Genomic DNA, 23,274 nt, shown 5'->3' with positions numbered 1-23,274 from the left:
TTTGCTTTTGTTTCCCTTGCCTGAGGAGACAGATCTAAAAAAAATATTGGTGAGGTCAATGCCAAAGAACATACTGCCTATATTTTCTTCTAGGAGTTTTAAGATTTCAGGTCTTACATTTGAATTTTTAATCCTTTTTGAGTTTATTTTTGTATGTGGTGTGAACAATTAGTCCAGTTTGATTCTTTTGCATGTAGCTGTCTGGTTTTGCCAATACCATTTATTGAAGAGACTGTCTTTTCCCCATTGCATATTCTTGCCTCCTTTGTTGTAGGTTATTAATTGACCATATAATTTTAGATTTTCTTCTGGACCCTCTATTCTGTTCCATTGATCTATGTGTCTGTTTTTGTGCCAGTACCATACTGTTTTGGTTACTGTAGCTTCGTAGTATAGTTTGAAATCAGGGCCCATGATACAGCCAGGTTTATCCTTCTTACTCGATTGTTTTGGCTGTTGAGGGTCTTTTTTGTTTCCCTACTAATTTTAGAATTATTTGCTCAAGTTCTGTGAAAAATGCCATTGCTATTTCGATAGAGATTGTATTGAATCTGTAGATTGCCTTGGGGACTGTGGTCATTTTAACATTAATTCTTCCAATTCATGAGCAGCATATAATCATTCTATTTGTGTCATCTTCAATTTCTATAGTTTTCCAAATAAAGGTCTCTTCCTCCTTAGTTAGATTTATTTCTGTGTATTTTATTCTTTTTGATGCATTTGTAAATAAAATTTTCTTGATTTCTCTAATATGTTGTTACTAGTGTATAGAAATGCAACAGATTTATGTGTATAAATTTTGTATCCTACCACTTTTCTGAATTCCTTGATGAATTCTAATAGTGTTTTTGGCAGCTTCATTAGGCTTTTCTATATAAAGTGTCATGTCATCTCCAAACAGTTTTACTTCTTCCTTTCCAATATTTCTTTTGTTGACTGAAAAAAATGCACAATATGATAGTTGTGAGTTAAGTTTTATTTAGGGCAAAATGAGGACGATAGCCTGGGAGACAGCATTCCAGATAACTCTGAGAAACTGCTCCAAATAGGTAGGGGGGAAGGTCAGTGTATATGTGATTTTGGTGAAGGGGAAGCACATATTTTTTGCAGATGATTGCTGCTAGTCTTGTGAAGGTTACTGCTAGTCCCAAGGAATAGACATCATCATGAAAGATTTTAGAGCTTTTCTAGATTTGAGGAGATGCAAGAATTGGGCTCATAAAATCTCCTGAAAATATCTAGCTAGCTAAAGGCCTGTTCTGCCAGTTCTTTCCAGAGCACAGGATGCCTCATTTCTGATCTCTGCCCTGAACTCCTTTCAAGGTGTGTTGAAGGTCAATGATCTCAGCAGCTTATGATTTGATCCTTATAGAGGTAGATGGCAAGTGGCAATTTGTAGTTGACACCTTTCTTTTTCTTTCTTTCTTTCTTTCTTTCTTTCTTTCTTTCTTTCTTTCTTTCTTTCTTTTTCTTTCTTTATTTTTGTCTGATTGTTATTGCTAGGACTTCCAATACTTTGTTAAACAAAAGTGGCAAGACTGGGCACCCTTGTCTTATTCCTGATCTTAGAGGAAATTCTTTCAGCTTTTTCACCATTGACTATGATGTTAGCAGTGCATCTATCATGTATAGCCTTTATTATGTTGAGGTATATTCCCTCTATACCCATTTAGTTGAGAGTTTTATCACAAATAGGTGTTGAATTTTGTCCAAAACTTTTTCCAAATTTATTGAGATGCTTATATAATGTTTATTCTTTAAGTTTTTAATGTGGTGTATCATTGACTGATTTGCAGATATTGAACCATCCTTGCATCACTGGGATAAATACCACTTGGTTATGGTGTGTGATCCTTTTAATGTATTGTTGAATTTGGTTTGCTAATGTTTCGTTGAGGTTTTTTGCATCTATGTTCATCAATGATGTTGGCTTATAGTTTTCTTTTTTGTAATATCTTTGTCTGGTTTGGGTATCAGGGTGATGCTGGCCTTGTAGAATGAATTAGGGAGTGTTCCTTCCTCTGCAATTTTTTCGTATACTTTGAAAAAGGTAGATTTTAACTCTTCTCTAAATATTTGGTAGAGTTCACCTGTGAAACTGTCTGGTCCTGGACTTTTGGTTTTTTGGGAGTTTTTTAAATTACTAATTCATTTTCATTACTAATAATTGGTCTATTCATATTTTCTGTTTCTTCCTTATTCAGTCTTAGGAGATTGTACATTTCTAGGAAGTGGTCATTTTTCCTAGGTTATCTGTTTTATTGGTATATAATTGTTTGTATTAGTCTCTTATGGTCCTTTGTATTTTTATGGTGTCAGTTGTAACTTGTCCTTTTTAAATAATGTAGTTTTAACAATATTTATTTTAGGGTCTCACACCACATTACTCTGAATATTTTGAAGACTGTCTTCATAAGATTTGCTGACCACCTTCATTTTCTACCACAGCTATTTTGTATTATTGATTCAACTAAGGCAGTGTATATAATAGAAAAATACAAAGCTTTGATATACAACATTAATCAAGGTATTTAATATCTCTAAGCTGCAGTATTTCCATGTGCTAAATGTGATTAGGATCTACTTCATTGATTGTCTATTTGCTTTTTAATGGGTGAGAATTAAATGGGAATATCAGCCTCCCCAATAGAAGAAATGTCATTGGTTTTGTTAATTGTGGTTCTTCAGCATTGGTCCAGAACAGTACCTGGCACATAGTAGTTGCTTAATGAATATTTACTGAAAGAATCAATAAAGTATACAATATTTGACTTGCCTGGTGATGATGTCATTCTGAAATTTAAAAAACCATTACTACAGACATGCCATCTGCTAAGAATGTAAGCGAAAGAGAAACAATGAAAATATAGGAGACTGAGAGAATAAGAAATTGATGAGAGAATGCGAGAGACTAAAGCTGAAAGAGAGGCTATGAGAGAGAAAAAAATGAGTCCAGGAATAAGAGAAAGAAGTGTGTACATAAAGACTAGTTAACTGAAAAGAACCTCTATACTATTTTCTAAGAGGATGAACAAATAATAAACAATTACTCTCCTATTGAGTTGGCAGCAAGCAGCTTCCTGCAGAAACAGTACATTCAAAGTAGATTTTTGTATCTGCTGCTTAGCATTGAGTGAATATATAATAAACTTTTATTCAATTTCTTAGATTATCTTAGAGACCTTTAGTATGTCTTAAAAGTATTTATTGATAGAATTTAACCAACAAGCCACATCTCAAATATGCAGTATCCCAGAGTTTCTATAGGATTTTCTTTGGTTGTTCTTAGCATCTATTTGCGTGACATTATTATACACACCCTGTGAAGAATGCCAAGGAATGGCCACAGTTGTCTGGCACATTCTGACTATATCCAGGAGACCCATATCATTAGGATAATGACCACGAGTCATCCTGCTTGGCTGTGTGTCTGAAATCAAAATGTGAGGCAAAAGCAACATAAGTGCAGTTAATTTAAGGCACTTTTTCTCTATTTATTAAAGCTAATTTCAAGTCTGGCTTACAATTAACAATTGCCCGAAGGATTAAAATGCCCATGTCACTTGATATAACAGAGTGCCTGTGGCACTGCCCCCTGGATTTAATATTTCCAAGAATGGATTTCATTGCTTGTGACCTTACTGCTGGAAAGAGTCCTACTGCAAAATAAGTATCAACGATACCTTGGCAATGCCAAAGCAATTTATGATTTTTATGATAGTCTATACTGGCGTCTAGTATTAAAGCAATACAGCTGGAGGCTAATTAATGGGTACAGGTAGGATGCTCCATCCCAAAAGAGGGAGGTTGCCTGTTCCCTCACCGGCTGCTGGCTGCAGCTCTCATACTGATAGCATGTTGTTGCCAATGTTGCCACCTCATTAGAAAATTAGCTTTTAATTAACTTTGGAAGCTGTTGCATGGGTTTCAATAGGAGGCATACATTTGTACACATCTTGTTGCAGAATTAAACTGCCCCTCCATGTTTCTAATGGGCCTCTCCTGCCTCGCAGAAAAGCAGCAGTTGAGCTGCTTGCAGGCAACAGCTCCATGGGTAGCAGTGGCCACGCAGCTCCAGCCTGCTCCCAATTACAAAGAGATGTCTTTTAGTGCCCTCGTGAGCAGCCCCTTACTCCAAGGCCACTTGAGACATTAAGCAGCAACAGAGAGGACCACAATCCCAGATGCTCCCCTTTCATGCTTCTGACCCCCAACCTGGCTTTAATGGCACATAGTCTGGCAAAAATGTGCCTTACCTCATTTTTATATTTAAACATCTCTGCCTGAGCACAGTGGTGATAAACCTACAGACAAGATAAATAGCTAGATTATCACTCTTCTCCCCAGGGGAAAGTCATGCTGTCAATTAGGCTAATGGGGGTTCTGGGTTCAGCTTTGGCATGCCCTAACACTAGGGAAGGCTTTTTGCCCTGCATAGCTGCAAAACCCAAAGATGGATTTGAAAAGTAGCTTCGACCCTAGGGTGGCCAGTCAGCAAAGAGGGAAGTCAAGAACCTGATGATTAATCATCTGCCACAACAATGGGAGGGCAAAGAAGATGAGGCCCATGAGACCAGATCTTTTGAGCTCTATTATAATTATACAGTGCCTCCTTCAATTCTATTTGGTGGCTTAAAAGGAGATATGTGTGTTTTCTGTTGAAGAAGTGAGGCTCCATCCTTTACAAAAAATAAGTGTTCTTTTGTCATACTTTTTCAAAGCACTCATTCTGACATCTTATTTGATCTTATTACCAATCTTTGAAGGACTTGGGCAGGTGGCATTTTTCTCATTTTGCAGCTGATGGAATTGTGCAACACAGCAGAGTCTAGCAATTTCCCTGTGACCACACAGCCAGATGGTGATGGTACCAGGATGACAACCCAAATAATCTAGCTGACCTAAATTTTTATAATGGTTCTCCACTGCATCATACCTCACTCTCCAGTCACAGGAATTAAATCACCAACTGCTGACAAATGATTTTTATAAATTTATCTGTTACATTATTTGTTATGCATAGGAATCAAACCTAAAAAGTAACTAGGTTTACTACTACTAAAAGTAGTTAGGTTTACATAGTGTTAGCCCTGATTTATTCTACAACTGGGGGCACATAAGGATCACATTTTTTTAGATACCAGCAGAAAATGACACTCTATTGGGATTTTCCATTCCAAAGACAGGCTCATTTTAGTATGCATATTGGATTATAAGCAGGGTGACCACGTAGTCTCCTGATTTACCTGAGCAGATCCCAATTTTCAGCTGTTATCTAGGCATTTGATTGGTTTCAGCACTTGTCCTGGACAAAAATGGCCCAGATTGACAGTAAATTTTTTGGCACCCCCATTTTAAGTCAAAGATTTATCATCTAGTTATGTCGTCCCGTTGAAGAACCAACGCTTCCACAGCTTAGCTGTTGGAAGTTTTCAGGAAATGCTTTATTAGTCATATACTTCCTGTGCTTTCCCAGGAGCAGATAATAGTTGTGAAGATGGCAACCATCCACTGAGCACTTGCTCTGTGCCAGGTGCAATGCTTTGTATCTTACCTGCATAATTATTTCCTTTCATCGTCCCCAAGCCCTCCGAGATGGTTACCATCATTACCCACATTTTACACAGGAAGAAACTGAGGCTCACAGTGACCAAGTCACCGGCTCAAGATCCAACAGTAAGTAAGCGGCAAAGCCAGGATTTGAGTTCAAGTCTTTCCGGCTTCAAACCCAGACTCTTAACAGCTCTGATCTTTCAGAGTAGACAAAGTCTCAATCCAGGTCTGTTCACCGGTGTGTTTGACTGCTACAAAGGGGAAAACCCACAGCACTGTCGCAGGCCTCCCAGGTCATTTTCCCTAGCTTCACCCAAATAAGTGCTTCTTATGCTTTAACAGGAACAAGAATCTCATGAGGTGCTTTAATGAAATGCATATTCCTGGGCCTTTTTTTCAAAGATTGACTTGGTGGACTCCAGGAATTTCCCTTTTTAATAAGCTCCCTAGGTGATTCTGATGCTCAGTGATTTTTTTCCAACCCCACTTTGGGAAACATTGATCTAGATATTTCTAACTATTAGAAAGTTTGGATCTGAGGAGAGATTACCAAGCAGGCTGAGAGAAGCAGAGGTAGACCATCTCTTGCACTGAAAATCCCTGAAATAGAGAACAATAATGGCAGATTTTAGGCACTGGCTTTGAACCAGACATTTTGACATGTTTTATTGCATTTAATCTTTATAACAATCCTGATGTGTGTGTGTATGTGTGTGTTTGTGTATATACATTTTACCAATAAAAAACTGAGACTACTAAAAGTGAAATGTCTATTATTAAGTTATACACCTTGGTAGTGGTGTCAGAATTCAAACTTGGATGGTTAACACAACTCAGATACTTTATGTTTATTTACATGGGCTGAAATACACCAAAATTTTAATAATATCTACTACATTTATGTCTGACAGTTTTTGTCTTTTTCTTTGCACCTCATATTTTCCAAAATAACTTCAGTGTGCAAGTGTTATTTTTATAATCAGAAAACTGTAACAACATAAAAATGTTCTTATTTTTCACTGGTTGGCTCTCCCAGCAGTAAACTTTAAAATAAGGATTTGAGCACAGTAGTTAATTTGGCAGGTAACCCCTGGAAGCACTAGTAGGGAATACAGAAAGGAGACAGGAAAGACGTTGAAGAGACTGATGCCCGCACAGGATATTCATGAACACATTACCATGTGGGCACCTGAGACTCAATACTCCTGGGAACAGCTAGAAAGCTGCACAGAGCACTCTTCAGGGCTATCCCACCTGAGGGTTGAGAAAGTGGGGTTATTCATCTTCCAACTGCTGTCTGTCATTACCCAGCACATCCAACCCACCCTGTCCATGATATGAGAATGCTCCTGTGGTCAGGGAAAGCCCTCGGGCACAGAGATGCAGCTGTTTGCAGTAAAAGGACATTGGGCTTCAGGGAAGCCGACAGAGTTGGCTACATTATGGAAGCAAAGCAGGTGAAGCTCCAGCAGCAAAACTAACTAGCGTGTTTCTGGCAAGAGTTATAGTTTGACTTCTTCAGGATGTTGCAGAAGTTTACAGCCTCTTTTTTTTTTTTTTTTTTTTGTTTTTGTTTTTGTTTTTTTTTTCATTTATTATTTTATTTTATTTTATTTTTTTTGGGGGTACACCAGGTTCAATCAACTGTTTTTATACACATATCCCCATATTCCCTCCCTTCCTTGACGCCCCCCCCTCGATTCCCCCCCACCCTCCCTGCCCCAGTCCTCTAAGGCATCTTCCATTACAGCCTCTTGATTAGTCACTTCTCCTATTTAAAAATATGTAGACGATGTAAAAAACTTTGATTTCCATCTCTATTAGAGACTACACAAAGGTTTATTTTTCTGTTACTAAGATTTTTATTTTCACCATCTTGTTAAAAAGATATACCATCTTTTTAAAGAGGGAATCAGCTTATATTCATTGTGTTGGCTTTCTACTTTCAGTGTGCAAGATAAACTTACATTTGAATTCCTAGATCTCTGAGGACCATGAAAAAATGAAACAAGGGAGATCTGGAATATTGAATGTGATGTTTCTTCCTCATAGAAAAGGATGGAAGATCCATGCTCTTCCCACTATCTTGGACACCCCAAAGGAGAGCTCAATCTTATTGATACAATGAACTGACAGTTAGAACCTGACAGTCCCCATTAGTCATAACCTAAATCAGCTGAAATGCTGCCATTGGTCTTTGGGGAACAGCAGCCCAGCAGAGAAAATCACCTTTGCTAATTGAACCTCTTCTGGGGGAATTGCCAAGCTTGTGCTAAAAGCAGATGTCCCTGTTCTTCACTCCAGAAGAGGACAATAGGGATGGATCAGAAGACCAATAGATAGATATTGGGTTACCATTATGTCCCTAGATGTATTTAATGCATGCACAAATTCATATCAAAATAAACTCTGGATTGTGTAATGATAAGGACAACTCCATCTCTTTGTTCTTCTATTTCTAGCAATAAAAATTCAAAGATAAGCAAATATTGAAAACTCACACTTTTTTGAAAACTTGTTTGATATGGAGAAATGAAGATAGTACCAAAAGAATGTGATGTAGGTCTCCTCAAAAAGCTTATATTATCTTGTGCTGTGCAACAGGAAGTGTCTACTTCTCTTCCTTCATTCTGTATTTTGGCCAAAGGCATTACAATATAAGAATATCCATCTTTGTTCATATCATACACATCCTTTGCTTGAGATCCCTGAAACTGTTAACTAAAACATTTTCTTCTTGCAATTCATTCTTTTTCCTAAATCTTTCAGTTGATCTGCTACATGTAAGAGGCATGGGTCCTAAATACTAGATCCTCAAGACCATATAGATACAGCTGGTCCTAGATACAAAGATTGCATATAAATGCTTAAAGTGTTATAAATAAGTGTGATGGGAAAGTCCAAAGGCAGAAAAAGATGGAGATGGAGATCAGGAATTCACATTTGTCTTTCAAGTCCAAGCTCCTCATTTCTCTTTTCTGGACTAGACTCCCCAACAGTATCACTGCTGCTCTTGGTGGAGAACCAAGTGATTTTTCAGAGAGAAGCCTCCTCTGTTGGCCATATATTTAACTCTCCCCATGAGGACTTTTGTCATTGTTGTTTGTTGTTGTTTTATTTTTATTGGAGTATAGTTGATTTACAATGTTGAGTTAGTTTCAGGTGTACAGCAAAGTGAATTAGTTATACATATATATATGTCCATTCTTTTTTAGATTCTTTTCCAAATAGGCCGTTACAGAGTATTGAGTAGAGTTCCTTGATGTTAAATTTATTTAACTGGGTCAGACAAAACAGTTCCCAAGGTGTGGGTTTGATCACCAGGACACTGGGTCCCTCTATGGATGGCCATAAAGAAAACTTAGATAATAAACAGCAGTGTGATGTCTACACTCTGGCATGCATACTCCAGTGTAGGAAGTGAACTTAACATCAAATCCTTTAGGCAGCAATTAGTATGGTCTTGTAAAGCCTATTTTATATACAACTTAGATTTAGCCTGACCTTGGGAGAGAGACTGAGGAAGTGGGAATATGCAAATTTTGGTGCTCAACTTTCATTCATTCATTTCTTCAGTATATATCTACTAAGTGGTTTATATAGGCTAAGCTTGGTTTAGGGCAGTGAGTACACTTCAGTGAATGGGACAGTTGTTTCTAATGACAACAGGTGCTTAGAAGACAGTTCCTACCATGTTTTATTTCCCCAGCCTCTGCTCTTGTAATGCAATGTGAAGTCAGTAGGACACTACCGTAGAAATCCTCCTTTCCTGCACAGATACTCATTTCAACAGTAGCCTGACTCCAACATAATATCAAATGTGCTCAATCTTTATAGATGTATCTCTAACAACTGGAATTTCAGTCTGTAGTATATGGGTGAGGGATATGTTTTAAAACTACCCCTTGACAAGTCATTTCTTCAATTAGATAAATGAGAATGGCTTTTATTTGCTTATAAATTATATTATTTTATTAATCATCGTTAACTTCTTTAATTATACCTGTCTCAACAGATTTCCTTCTTTTTATTTATATCCTTTTAAAGGCAGCTGCATCACTTTCTTTATTAAGAAAAGAAAATCTCTCTTCATTGGTCTTGATGTATAAGAGGAATCCCAGTTGTTCTTTCCTACTACACAATCTCTGAAATTCAGTTAGGCTTTTTAAGGTTTTGGTTGCATAGCCCATGAGGTTGGGATTCCACTATGAAATTAACCAGGCAAAATATTGTACATAACACATGATTAAGTCTTTTTCCCTATAAAATTGATCTTAATTAAAATAGCAACATAAATCATTGAACTATATAAGATGTATCTGAGAAAACGGTACCTATTTTACTATAGTTTTAAAGATATAAACATCTGCTATAGTGGTTAATTTAAATGGTATATGTGGTCATGTCAAGTTTGTGTTCTGAAATTAGCCAATTTTTGAAAGGTTTTCTTCATGATTCTAATCTTTCAGGTAAGGTGTTGTGAAGAAAAAACACTGAGGACTCTAGTTAAAATGTTTATTTAATTAAGATTCATACTCTGTAGTAACAAATCAAATACTGCTTGACATTGGAATTGAGGTTTACAGAAGCCTAGAAATTCATTTTAAGTAAGGAAAACACTTTCTGAACCAAAAGTTTATAATATCGTTCCTCCTCCCATAAGAATTTTGGAAAAATTAAGTGAGAGAATGTACATAAAAGTTCTCTGCAAACACTGCTATCACAATATGTGAGGTTGCTCTGTACTTATAAGCACTGCAAACTTTTTATTATAAAGACTATGGGTCAGTGGCTCCATGTGTCCACCTATGGTACGTAACATATGGTCAGTTTCCACACCAATGCACCATCACAGTAATGGTCAGTAAAATTAGTATTTGTGTGTGTGTGTATGTGTGTGTGTATTTTATATGCACTAGATATATATAGATGTTAGGTAGCAAGCTACGCTCACACATATATGCTCACGCATGAAAAGATGCATTTTATGTGTATTCTTTTATGAGGCATAAACATCTATAAATATCTCAAGCAGAGAAGTTCTTATCTTGTAACAACAATCGCAACTCTAAAGTGAGCAGAGTAGACTTTAACACACATTTGTAACATCGATAGACATACCACTGTAAATAGAATTATTAAGGGATATTAAAAGATATTAGCTCTAAAATGACAGAGATAACTAAATGCTTCTGAAACACAGTATAAATGGAAAGATGGAATCAAAATGCACGAAAGATAAAATAAGTATTATATTTCCTCCAAATTTGAAATATTATGAGGGCAACCTAAGACCATAAAAAAGATGACTTCTAAAACTTTATGTACACATAAAAGAGGCAATTTAAGTAGTGAGAAATTTTTCATTCAAATATGACACGAGTATGCATAGCTCTAAAATAATCAAATATAGCTTCAATTAAAAAGTCTTATTAAAATATTATGGTCAACAATTAAAGTAACAGTCATATCATTCAAGTTAGTAGAGTGTAAAACCAGAAATAAAGAAAACCCAGTCAATATAGAAAAAGACAGAGAAAGAGAAAAAAAATAAGCATAGTAAAAATCATGGTAAATATTAAAAGAAAATAATTATGATAAATATAAATGGATTTAATTTGCTTTTTGAAAGGCAGATCCTTATGTTGGGTAAGGAACTAAATCTCATTTAAATGCATTATGAGAAACACACCTAATGCACAAGGACCTTGAAAGTATGGATAAAAATGGGAGAAAAGTATATTTTCTATAGGTATTTTCTAAACAAAATAGAAATACAAAATGACCAGCTAAATTTTAATTTCAGATAAACAATGAATATTTTTTTGTCATGACAAGTATGTCCCAATATCAGATCGGCAAACTTATAGCAAAGTGAAAAAAATGTTCATTGTTTATCTGGAAATCAAATTTAACTGTGTGTCCTATAATTTAATTTACTAAATCTGCAAACCTAAATGAAAAGAATGTTAATCTAGCTGTATTAATATCAGATAAAATAGACTTTAGTTCCAAAAAAATTTCTTCAATAAAGCACAAACTGCATAAGCAATAAAGTAAGTGCTAGATACATCATACTACATTAAAAGTTTTAAACTTCTGATCAGATAAGACACTATAAACAAAGTGAAAATACAACACATAGATTGGGAGAAGATATTTGTGATTCATATAATATGCAAAAGATTAAAATTGAGAACTTATATATTACTTCTACAAATTATCAAGGAAGAAGGAAGGAAGGAAGGAAGGAAAGAAAGAAGAGGTAGAGACAGAAAGAGGGAGGGAGAAAGAAAAGCAAAGCAACTCAATAGAAAAATGATCAAAGTACACAAACAGGGCAATTCAAAATGGAAATTCAAATGTTTAATATTGTAAGATGATAAACTTCACTAGTAAGCAGGAAAATTAATAGTAAACTAATCAAGAGACATAATTATTACTTATCTGACTACCAAAAATTTAAAATTTTGACAATTCAACTGTTGAAGAAGATCAACTACAAAAGATAAATTATTTTATGCAAATAAATCAGTAAAACTAGCGCAGAAATTTGACAATATCTAATAAGTATGTTCATAGGAATGATATCTTTTGAACCAGTTGTTCTGTTCTGATATGTACATCTAGACCCATACTGTATAATACAGTAACTACTAACCACATGTAGCTATTTAAATTAAAATTTAAATTAATTTAAATTTAATTTAATTTAAAATTATTTTCTTGTACTAGTCACATTTCAAGTGCTAGTAGCAAGTGTCTATCATATCATGGTGACTAGTGGCTATCATATTGGACAAAGCAGACATACAACTTTTCCATCATTGCAGAAACTTCTATGGGACAGTGACCCTAAGAGTGTCCTTAACAATATTTCTACAAGGAAATATTTCTTTTCTTTCTGGCTTCCCCCTTGCACACTAAACTTGCAGAACTGCCTCTACCTTAACTGACAGCCATTGATCTAAGATGATTTGTCTCAGAGATATTTTCTATTTGGTTTAGCTTAAGCACTTTAAAAATATTAGAGAAATGTTACTCATGCCTGAGTATATAAATAAATGAATATAAATATTGAATTTCAGAAAAGAAGCTGAAAATAGCCCATCTGCCTAAAATAAGTATACCAAACTGGAGACGTGTGAGTCTGCAGATATATTTTGTTTGGCGAGTAGTTTGCTTTTGTTTTTGTGTTTTTAATTGCACTAGTGTCCAACATTTAAAAATAAAGAGATTATCTTTTTAAAAAAATTGCCTGGATTCTCTTAAAAAATAAAAAAAACAAAAGAAAACTGAGCCACAATTTTTGACAGAAAGCCTTTGCTAGTGTTCAGTAGAGGGAACTTTCTTAAGGTGGGCACAGCTTCCCCCAGGAGGTTCAGAATCTTCACCATTTCAGGCATTTCTGTCATCTGCCTGGTGCCTGTGGACTTTTGAGTTTGTGACCCCTGCTCCGAATCTAGAAAAATGATTTTACTTTTTTCTAGCATACACTACTGGGAGTCCCAAACACTCAAGGACTCCCAGTGATGTTGTAGTTGCATGTGGTTGACCACACCAACCTGCATCAGAATAAATCCTTGATCATCACTTGAACTTGAAAATACTAAAACATCAATTGATTGAGTGGTATTAAGATATTTTAGTTTGAGCATATGATTCTCTGCATATGTTTATTTCTGAGGTTTTATTTATATACTCATGTCTGTACGTATGCATGACAACTGTTATTTTGAGGAAATAAAGTAGAGGTGAAGGTCCAGCCATCCTCAGCTGTTAGAAGCTAATATTGTGTTAACAGATGCACCAGAAAAGGCTAGCACTTTATCACTTTGTTTACACCTGAATTGGGGAGGGAGAGGAGGAAGCACGATGTAAATAAACATAATGTTTTCAAGGAACATAAATGTTAAAACCAAGTAGCTAATTGCTTTTAGGGAAGAATACCTGACTATTCTTCACATCTGACCTGAATTCTTTCTCTTAATTAATTAGGCAACAAAAGTATTAACATAACTATTCAGGCAGAGGTTTAATGGCTATTCTTCAGGGATATTGTAAAAAGAATTGCTGCTTTGTTGAGTTTGGACACCATTTAGTTTAATAATTTGGTTTCTTGACATCTCGGGGGTAAGTCAAAGTCAGCAAGTTTAAATGGTTCTGTGGTTGGGGAGAGGGATGGGAAGAAGGGTTGATTTTAGTGGCAAAACTCCAACTACTAGGTCACACTTAAGGCTTCCTATGGAAAAAAAAAAGTGGAAGACTAGAAAGGCAGAGACAGGAGAAGAGAACTGTCTCTCAAAGATAGTGGAGGAATTAGGACTCCTTAGGACACAATCTGTTTAGACCAGTGTGTTCCAAACTTCAGTTCATAATCCATTTGTAAGTCTTGCGCTAATACCAAGAGATAATTTTTAAACAATATTTAACCTTTCTGTGTGATGTGCTCTCTAATACTTCTTGGTGGTTTTTTTCTATTCTTTATTTTTATTCTGTTTAGAAAATGTTGTCCATGACTTTCCCATTCTCTTCCTTGTTTTTCTCTTTTCTCTTTCATACACATGGCAAAGAGATGAGGCAAAGTAAGAAGAAAGAGTGCTGTAGACAATCTATGAGCTGCCATCTTATCCTGGGCTGCTGAATCTATTGCATTTTTTTCTTTTCTGAGTTTAAGGAAAAGTCAAACCCTTTGTCACTCCAAACAATAAGGGTACACATTTTCCTGAACTGTAATGCCTGAAGTCTAAAATATTAATGAGTACTAAAGCGTAAATGATGTGGGCTGATTCACAAATTCCACTAACCTATTGTATTCGCATGGGTATCAGTAAGAATTATCTAACAGGGCACCAATCTGCTCCAGCTTCTTTAAGCAGTGAGGGACTTTCTGCAGGGAATTAGATGGGTTACAAAGTCATCCTGAGAGCTTAGGAAATGGATTCCCGGTAGAGCTCTCAAGAATGCCTCTGAAAAGTCATGCCAACAGAACTAGGTCATTGAAGAAACTGCTACCCATAAGCATAATAAGAGAAATTTAGTCTTTCTTGATATCCCTGTGCCCAGTCCAGAGGCTGGCAAGGTTATGGTTAGGAACACTGCTAGGACTGGACCCTAGGTCTGTCTCATTCCTTCTGTGTCTGTGTTGCCACCATTCTGTGTTCAAGAGAGCTGGACTACTGGCCTCCTCTGTGTTCTTTGGCAACTGACATGTTCTCTGTGAGATTTTAATTCCTCATCTGTAAAATGGACCTAATACACCCTCCCATAAAGTTCTTTTAGGATCACAAAAGCAAATTCCTGCACAAGACCTGGCACAATGAATGTTAATTCCCTTTCTTTGTTAAAAAGCTTATATCAGGGGACTTCCCTGGTGGCACAGTGGTTAAGAATCTGCCTGCTGATGCAGGGTACACAGGTTCGATTCCTGCTCCAGGAAGATCCCACATGCCATGGAGCAACTAAGCCCGTACGCCACAACTACTGAGCCTGTGCTCTAGAGCCCATAAGCCACAACTGCTGAAGCCCACGTGCCTAGAGCCTGTGCTCCTCAACAAGAGAAGCCATTGCAGTGAGGAACCCGCACACCACAATGAAAAGTAGACCCCACTCTCCAAAACTAGAGAAAGCCCATGGGCAGCAAGGAAGACCCAATGTAGCCAATAAATAAATACATAAATTTATTAAAAAAAAAAGCTTATATCAGCATGCAGCACCTTATGTAGGAGTGTTTTATTCTGAAGCAGTCGACTTGATGGATTGGAAAAATGGAAGAACTATTGCCTTTTTGAATTACAGAGGTATTTATACTCATAAACACATGCATGCCTTTGAGTTAGTGTGATTGAACTGAAATTAGTGTGGTCCCTCCCTATAGAAACAGTGCTGATAGGTGGCAGTGGACTAGAATCTAAATAGCTTAGATTTTCTGTACAAATGAAACACAAATGATCAGTTTGATGAGTGTAGCTTTTTTTTTACATGATAACTAGTAGAAGGAGCATAAGCTCTGAGTTGGCATGAGTCCCTGCTGCATGATCTGTAAGCTATGTGACCTTGCTAACGTCCTTAACCTCTCAGAGATTTGGTTTCTTCATTTGCAAAAGCATTTGGGTGAATCTGTAAAGCACCTGGCACACAAAAGGTAGTCAATAAATAACGGATGTTATTATTGTTCTTGAGTGTATTTTTATCTTAATTTACTTTCTACTATTTTTAACTGGCATAGTCCCTAGGTAAGCAAATGCTAGCACAGTTTGATGGAGTACAACTCTGAAATGTATGTTCTTCCTTTTGGAAAGCCTTGAACCTTATATAATCATCATCTTATTTCTTTGCTCAGAATTTGACCTTTGGTCAATAGATCCCTGATGGCTACAGTCTCCTCCAGGGAATAGTCTCTTTTTGCCATCTCCAGGTTCCCAACTACTAAACATCAATGCATTCTTCCAAATAAAAACAAAAAAAAAAGTGCTTGCCTTTGGCTATTTCTGAGAGAAAATTTGGTATATTACATAGCCCTAGGAAAGGAATATTGCTAAGTTGACCTTCACTATTGCTATTTCAAGACCTGAGTTAGAATTCCTCAAAGAAAGAAATACTTAAATAGTCTATAGGCAAAACATTAACTTTTGAAACTGATGAGAAAGTCGGAATCCATTTGTTCTAAATAGGTGTATGAGAACTGGATTATTTGCTCTTGATTGTTTTGACAGTAAATTTAATAATAGGTAAAGAAAGAAGAAAGAAAGAAATGAGAGTCTTTAAATTGGCCATTGGTTGGAAATAAAGCAGATCCTGGCAAGCCATTTTACTGTGTAAAATAGATTATGTTATGCCATGTTCACTGCCGATAGATATTCTAGCTACTTCACACATACTAAATAATAACATCTTACAGTATATAACAATTACAAAATTAGACTTGGCTGGCTTTTGAATGGTAAAAATCCCTTTTCAAAATATAAGTATTGTGACAAAATCTGTGGGTGTAGTAAGCCCTTGGGTATCAGTGAGTTTGAACTATCAAGCAAATAAAAGACACACAGCCTATATTTTCCCATGGAGTGAATAGTGCCAAACATAAATATTGCAGCATTTAACATAAAACACCCTATGCAAAAATATAGACCTTGTTTGTTTGATTCCCCTAATGCTTTAAAAAAAGCTTACATCAAGGGTACTATAAGTACTATATTTAAGAATCTAATTCAACTTAAGGGGTTCTACACTGCCTATAAATTTTTCTGTTGAATTACTGCCTATTTTCAATTCAAGGCAATGCATTGTTCTGTGCCAACAAACCTTGTTAGATACTTAATAATACCAATAATATACAAGGAGTGACTAAATTGCTCGTGCAAAAATTAGTCATTATTAGTAATTACTGGCAACTTCTTCCCATTGGAGTTTAGACACATAGTTCAGGGACTATTCTTACTTTTTAAACTAATTTTATGGAATACCTACTATATATATAACCACGCTTAGGAGCTTTCCATGTATGCTTCCTTTAATCATTTTACCAGTCCTGCCAGGTAGGTTTTTCAGGGAGGACTCTTTCTCCTCTTTATTTATATTTCCATTGAAGGGGCCTTTTGGGGGAATTTTAAAGGGAGCATTTCTGGCTTTATTCTCTCTTCCATACATGCCCCTCCCAGGACTGTGGAGAGCCTAACAGCCAATGCATCGCATCCGACGTATCTCACAGACCGTTGCCCCTCGGTAGTGGAGAGAGACTCCTTCTTGGTTCTAATGAGCTGTTCGTTTAAATGAGAAAGATGGGGCTTTCCTGCAACTCCCTCTGCCCTTGAACACACAGACCCCGGGCATGTTCCAGAACTCACCCCGTTCTTCTGAGCCCTCTGGGGCTCCCTTAAGCTTAGGCAGCAGTTAGTGTCACTGCCCATCGCCGGGAGGGAGGCAGACATTCTCCAAGCAGCAGTCACAGAACAGATATTCTGAGTCTGTTTGAGGACTCTACTTAATTTCCCACTGCTGGGTGCTGAGGTCTAGATTTGGGCGGGGAGTGGCGGTCCGGCGGGGGTGGGGGGGTGGGGGTTGGGGGCTGGGAGGGGGTGGGGAAAGGGTAGGAGACGGCCATGTTGACCTCAGTCATGTCCTCCGTATATCTTTGTTATGACTCAGGCTTTTGGAGTAATCGACATCCCTAAAAAGGCTGGGGCTTTGATTTTCAGTCATCTCCCTGCTCTCCTCCTTACCCTTAAGCCTTGAAGGAGATGAAAACTATGTAATATGGACCCCAAACTACAACAGGAGTGACTATATTTTAATTGGGAGATGACAGATGCGGGGAGGTGAATAATTTATCCTAATTGACCATATAAATAGGTATGATTTAGAGCAGTTTCCACCAAAGTGGGGTGTGCCAAGAAAATATTATAAGCTATATTTATATTATCTTTATATTAAAATGATCAAGATATTAAACTTTACTAATATTTAACATGGGGCTCAAAAATGACACCTCTGTTAGGTGTGTTGTATATCAGGCATTCATTTATCCATAAATATACAGGGCTTATCTACAATGCTGAGAGGCTTTCAGCCTTGCCCTCACTCTCATTTGCTTTCAGAATTGCAATGTATTGAGCTGTTATGTGCCATTAGATGGATTTAAAGATTATATTCTCTGTCTAAGTAAATGAATATTGCCACAAAATAGATGAGTGGCTTATAAAAATTCCTGTAAAGAAATAAAAAACTGAAGGTAATACTAGTAACGTAAATACAAGCGAACGACAAGAAAATGGCAAAGCTTAGATTTCTTACATACTAGGACAGGCTTTTGTTGGTCATGTCCAAGAGGATAATAATGATAATCTAATCTGATCCCCAAAGAAGTTGAAAAATACTTAGAAAATACTGTGGACTGTATTTAATATATAGATTTCATCCACCATATTTAACTAATAAACCTCATCTTGCCTTGAGATATTAATAATGTGAAGTAATAATTAGCAAGACATTTAAAATCTAGACATCTAAACCATGAGGCAAGCCTTTTTTTTCTTCTTCTTTTCTTTTTTTTAACACAAAGTTATTTGAAACATCTCAGAATTATAAAAAATTTCATTAAAGGTGGTGATAAATGTTTAAAAGCATTTTTGGGTTTCTTAATGTAATGATACTATAGTCATGCATGTAATATATACATAGATATATATACACATATAACACTTTCAGTTCTTCAATTATTTTTTCATTTTGGTGGTGAGAATTCAAAAATATTTGGAGATTCCTAGACCAGAGGATTAGTGCAAGCCTAAAGGGAGATTTCAGGTGGCATACTAAAAAATGAGTTGGATAGCATATTTTGCAAATATTTAAGCAACATGAATCTGAAAGGTATCTTATTAAGATACTGGGCTAAACCACTCGATTGAAGCAATGGATTCGATACAACTAGAATACATTTAAAAAGATAAAGTTCAAGGGCTACTCTTTGAACTTTATCTTTTAAGTGTATATTTGATAATGAAAATTTCCACTTTTCAACTGCAGGATGGGTAAACAACAATGTAAGAAAAAAAAACAACTTACAAGTTTGTCGAGACAGATGTGATGCACGTGCCATAAAAGATAATTCAGTGTCTGGCAGAATGGACAGAAGTACTTCTTTATCTAGAATGTAAAATAGTCAGGTCAGACACCTGGGACATGGTTTGTGGTCAGAGAATCTTTTTTAAGTAGAAGAGCAACCAAGGGAGAGGCAGACAAAAGGATTCAGTCTTAGGAATTGAGGATATTAACTTTAAACATCCTCATAGATATCACAAGCCTACTAATATTTAAAGGATGACTATGTGAAAGGAGAATCACCATTTTGCATGATCCCCAGGCAGCCATGTGCCATTCAACTCCATAGCACAGCAGCTGCTCCCACCATGCCAAGCTCCGTGAGCTGGCTAGAGTCTGGGTTGAAACCTGGGGTCTGGTGGCCATTACACTCCACAGATGAGGCCTGTCCTTGAGGACACCCTCTACTTTAGGATTCAAAAGTAGAGCTTGGATTATGGCTCCCCAAGTGACCATTTGAGGGCCAACTATTGCAACCTGAAGATAGAGGAGAATTAGTATAGGTCATCTTTGACCTATACAATAGTGGTCTGAGGAAACTTGGCAGATAACTCCACTTCCTTTATCCCTTGTGTGAACTGCCCATTTTGAGTGAAGGCGCTATTCTGCTGTGCCTCCTTCTGGCTTATTGTACCTGCTACATGTTCTCTTTCATTTCTTCTGGGCTTGTACCACCTAAATACATTACCTCCACCTTATCCTTGCTTCATGCTTTGCTTTTTACAGGACCTAGGCAAAGACAGCTAGTTCCCAGAATGTTAACACATGATGCGATGACAATAAAAATAGAGAAATATTTTGTGGCCAGGTATGTTTGGAGAACTCTGTATTAAATAAAAATAGATTCACTTACTGCAGAACTTCATAAATGAGGTAGATCCTGTGCAGTGCACCTGGAATGTCGGCATAATATAGAATGAATTTGGGGAACGCTGTTTTAATTGGCAAAATGAGGAGCTATTTTTCAGCTCAACTTTTATCGTCAGAGGCACAATTGTTTTATTGTCAGCATTGTTCAAAGGCAGAATAAAGGAGCCCAGGAGATTGTTAGTTCTGATTGTTACTGAGTGTGAATATGCACTGGGAATACCCAGACAGTAAAGAGATGAAGAGGAGTCAACTCATCAGATGATCTGTAAGGCCCATTCTAGTATTTGGAGTCTACTACATTTCACTTTATTATCTAACATTTTTACTTTAAAGACTGGACTGTCTTTGTCATTTATAGCAGATCATATGGACACTCCATTTATAATAATTTTTTTAGGCATTTCTTTGAAAGAGTTGTTCACCTTCTTGCCCAGTATACTACATAACAGTCCCACACCAACAAGAGTTAGAACAGTTTATGATATGTAATCAGTCTCAAATAAATGATAGTTTTCATTGTCATTATTTTTCAAGAGAAGAAAATTTGACCATATTTGGTAAATAATTCAAAATGGTGGATTTAGAGAGGATCAGCTAAATAAACTTCAAGAATTTAATTCTTGGTGACCAGTGCCTTGCACTTCACACCCAGAAATATATTTTTAATACATCTTTATTGGAGTATAATTGCTTTACAATGTTGTGTTAGTTTCTGCTGTACAACAAAGTGAATCAGCTGTATGTATACATATATCCCCATATCCCCTCCCTCTTGAGCCTCCCTCCCACCCTCCCTATCCCAGCCCTCCAGGTCGTCACAAAGCACAGAGTTGATCTCCTTGTGCTATGCAGCAGCTTCCCACTAGCTATCTATTTTACATTTGGTATGTATATATGTCAATGCCACTCTCTCACTATGTCCCAACCTCCCCTTGCCCCACTGTATCCTCAAGTCTGTTCTCTATGTCCACGTCTTTATTCCTGCCCTGCCATTGGGTTCATCAGTACCATTTTTCTAGGTTCAATATATATGCGTTAGCATACAACACACCCAGAAGTACTGCGTTGTTTATAATTTATACCATGTTCATGCCAGGCTCTTGTATATTCTGCTCCTTTGCAGGTCTAGTCTCCTCTCTCTGTAATACTCTCTTCCTGCCATAATGTCTAGGAAATAACCATTTATCTTTTAGGTATGGATGCAAAAATATACTTCTTCTCTGACTTCCCCAGACAAAACTAACAACCTTCTCTCATGCTTCTACAAGGCAGGGTCTTGGCAGAAAGTACTCCAGCCGGTTCAAATAAAGAAACTATTTACAGAGGAACAAGCAAATGCTTTCAGAGACTAGAAATGATGAAAAGCCATTACAAACTCTAGGGATGAAGGGGCAAAAGGAGAAACAAGGGTTCCTAGGGCCAGTGAGAGTGGAGCTATGGAGGAAGAGAGCTTCCATTCTGCTGGAGCTCTGTTACTGCCAGAGACGTGCACCTAAGCAGCCTCTCATTGGCGGAAACTAACTGCAAGTCAAGTGGCAAGGGAATCTGAGGGATGTATTCTCAGAGGTATGCCCACCTTCTGTGGCACAGGGAGAAGAATGGATGCAGAAGGAAGGGGAGATAAATGGAGGATAACCTTCTTATTGGCATTTTATCCAACTTATCACACTAGATTTTTCTTTATGCGTCGATCTATCTTCTCCTTGGAAAAAGAGATGCGTGTTTTGTTTTGTTTTGTTGTGTTGTGTTGTGTCTATATCCTTAGTACGTAATAATGCAGTGATAAGTATAAGTTGGAAGTAAGGAAGGAAGAGACGGAGGGATGGAGGGAAGGAGGAATAGAGGAAGGAAGGAAGGAGGGGGGAAGGAAGGAAGAAAGAAAAACGAAGGAATGAAGGGAGGGACTGAGGAAGGACAGGAGGGATGGAGGAAGGGAGGAGTGATTTGTGTTATACGTTAAGCATGTTTAATAAAAAGTAGCAGTGCAACCCCAGTGAGACAGTCGAAGAGGCAGCAGGAATTTAAAGTCTAGAAGCAATGGGCTTCAAGTAGTGACTCAGAACCCAGCAGCGCATCATTTGCACTGTGTGTTCCCAAATTAGAAACTTCCTTTTGGCTTTGCACTGCCCTAGATTTTAACTTTGTGTGTTCGCTTTAGACCTTATGGCATAAGGGTCCTTCACACAAGGTCATTATTTTGGAGGTGCCACAACTTCATCACCATATTACGATGAATTAGAGGTATTTTTGGAATGAATTTATTTGGACTGAAGTTGCTTGATGCTTTACGTACTGATCATATTATCTCAGTATCCTATTTGGACGTTTTAAGTGTTTTAAAACATTCACTTTTCTATTCACTATCAAATTCTCCGACTCCCTGGTGACCAGCTACTATTTTAAAAGCTTTTAGATTTCTTTTACTGGAGACCTAAAGATGGAGTTAAGGCTTCTGCAAATATCTATATGATGGTGTTTAAATATTAAGTGTTCCTGAAAGAGCTGCAGTATTCAGTACAAATACTGAAAATTTATGTAAGTGCTTTAAAAAAATAACTTTACAGTGTTTAGAAAATACCCTTAAGCTATAAGGAGGGAAAGGATGATGTAGAGGAAGGGGAGGATAGACAAGGGAGGCGTGTATTCTAAGTTTATTTTGTACTTTGCCTCAAGTATTTTTGAAATATTGAAATTATGAGAAATTTTTAAGATAACCAAATTTATACTTTTTTGGAAGGAAATATATGCTAAATTGTTTTATGAAATTTGATCTTCTTTGCTCAGTAATATTCAATTACTTGGTATTTATCCTGATGTAAGTGTAAATGCTCTTGGTAACTTTCCATTTCTAATCTGACCCTTTCCCTATTAACCCAACTTTACTTCCCACTACTCCATATTTGTTATTCTTGGTTCCTATCACTAATATTTTCTTATCATCATCTCTGAATGTCTTACATATGTTATTTGGTCTCATAAATATTTATAACCTTATGCAGTGGGTGGGAAATACCAATATAAATATGAATAATAGGGCCCTGTCATGTAAGAGTGCATAGTTTTTCTCATTGGTGGGAAGGGCATGTCGATGAATAATTACTAAACAGCCCTGTGAGTGCTAAAGTGGAGCTATTTACAAAATGCTAGGGGAGCAGAAGAAGAAGGTAGGATTGACAACTGTTTAGAAAAGTTGTGAGAAAAAAAGCTTCATTTCATCTGAGTCTTGCAGGATGAGAAATAAATCGTTGCCTA

This window comes from Hippopotamus amphibius, chromosome 5, assembly GCF_030028045.1.
Source record: "Hippopotamus amphibius kiboko isolate mHipAmp2 chromosome 5, mHipAmp2.hap2, whole genome shotgun sequence".
NCBI classification, from domain to species: Eukaryota; Metazoa; Chordata; class Mammalia; order Artiodactyla; family Hippopotamidae; genus Hippopotamus; species Hippopotamus amphibius.
The sequence above is the reverse complement of the archived record's forward strand: the minus strand, read 5'-3'. Positions refer to the sequence as shown.